This window comes from Pundamilia nyererei, unplaced genomic scaffold, assembly GCF_000239375.1.
Source record: "Pundamilia nyererei isolate P.nyererei 1_Seehausen unplaced genomic scaffold, PunNye1.0 scaffold00004, whole genome shotgun sequence".
Classification (NCBI taxonomy): Eukaryota; Metazoa; Chordata; class Actinopteri; order Cichliformes; family Cichlidae; genus Pundamilia; species Pundamilia nyererei.
In genome coordinates, this window is record NW_005187405.1 from 7,455,573 (window position 1) to 7,457,676 (window position 2,104).

Sequence of the window (2,104 nt, forward strand, 5' to 3'; positions counted from 1 at the left end):
GTCTGAAGAAAGTGCTTGCAGATGGATTAACATCAACATTTCCCATCATAGTTTTTAGATCAATTTTTTGGTTTACCTTTAACTTTAAGTTTCAGTCCGCCTCATTTTCTTGTGCAATGAGTAATTATTGACATGTTTAGTGTCACATGTGTGGCTATTATTCCATCCAGGATTGCGTTCTGGTCTTTGTAGACATGACAGGCACTTCAATACACTGCAGGACTGTGGATTCTATTTCCAGCAAGACGGCCACAGGCAATTTGGATCTCCTACTAGCCAAGTAGTGTGCTTGGTGTGGGCGCACATGGAAAGCCTAAGTAGGTAACTCTGTCAGGCTTTCATGCAGGCCCAGTGGCCAGTGAAGGTTGGCACATAGTGCCCTCCTCACCGCAAACACTGCCGCAGGTAATGTTTTCCTGAAGTCACGCCAGTCTTTTAAGAATTTCCATGCACTGAGGAAAAAGCCCCAGGCCTGACTTCTGAAATACAAGTAGTCTTTTCAGCCAAGACCAGCACTAATGTAGTCTGCCGTTACAGACAGCAAGCAGACTAAAGCGCCTCCTGTCTTGAAACCAAAGAGGTGAGAGGATTAGGGCTTGCCACAACATTTAACGACACTGAACCTTGTTTGATTCAATCAAGCGTGGTAAAAAACAGGCACAGGCAAATCTGACCTAAACCTCCTGTTTTTGACCCTGCCATCCAATGTGTGGTTGTGTTTGGGCTTCTGTAAGCATGCGTCTGTTTATGTGTGTGTGTCTGTGTGTGCCTGCTGAGGCTTCTGGCACCTCGCCACACCATGAGCAAGTTGAGAAGACAGATTTATCTTGAAGCAAATTTCATCATGTTATCCCCTGACAAATCTGACAAATTCACAGGAAAAGCCCATCATTTGTAATCAACACGCACTTTAGGTGTGATTAAAGGTGAGGCACGGTTCTTTTCAAAAAGGGAACCACTCAGAAAAAGTTTTTCTTCCTTTTTTTTTTTTTAACTCTCTGCTTAATCTATAAATGTCATCTCCACGATTTCTAAAACCATGTCAGTGGCATTCAGTGCCTGAATGACATGTTATCATTCCCACCATAGCCAAAAGCTAGACCTCAGCTAGACACCAACCAATACACCTTGCTCCTTTGGAGCGTTGTTCAGTGATTTTACAGGGTCTAAAACTCAATCTGGTCATTCCAGAGATAGGAATGACATATGATAAATGGACCTTATCTGGAAGTTGTGGTGTTGGGAAGCTGACTCTGTTTCCCTCCGATTACATTAGCAGGCAGGAAAATGGGACACTGGGGAAAGACTGGAATTCCATAGAACGAGGGGCAGACACCCATTTTTACTTGTTTGCCGATTGATAAAGAGACCAGAAGGAGGCATCGGGAGTACTAGACACCTTCTGGGTGTATAATAAGTCTGTTTAATATGTCAGTATTATCTGACAAACCACAGTCTAAAGTGTCACAAGTAAAGGCTAAATGGCAGTTCAAGTCCATGTTAACAATTCAACAATTAACAATTCAACTGATGTTCATCTGCAGGATGGTGGTGCACCATATGTGTTGTTATCTATCTGACCTTCCTGGAAAAACAAACTGTTTTAGGCCAAAATACTGGTGCCTGCACTGGTCCATACTGGGTGATTGATTGCTTGATACACCTGCACCACTTGACTACACTTGACTGGAGTGTTTCCTGTTCGCAAACCTTTGCAGGGAGACCAGAAGTGTCAGAAAGTGAATCTGCAGTATGATGCTCAGGAATAAAATAACCCAGTTATTTTTAACAGTTTTGGTTCGTAACGCAGCACATTTTGACACTAATAGCAATATTTACCAGCAGATGCATATTACTTTAATTACTGTAGATACTAAAGAGAGCTGTTGTTATATTCTTAAAACATTTTATTCAGTAAAGTTTCATTATTTTGCTATCACTATGTTCAATTGGCTTTTTCTGTTCCAAAATATAAGTCTTGAAGATAAAGTATTTGCCCAAAACTAGATAAACTCCTTAGAAACTGTTTGGGGAACAACATCTGAGGTGTCCCCCCAAAGAATGATGAACAACTGTGCACGTTCCCTCAATATACAATATGTTT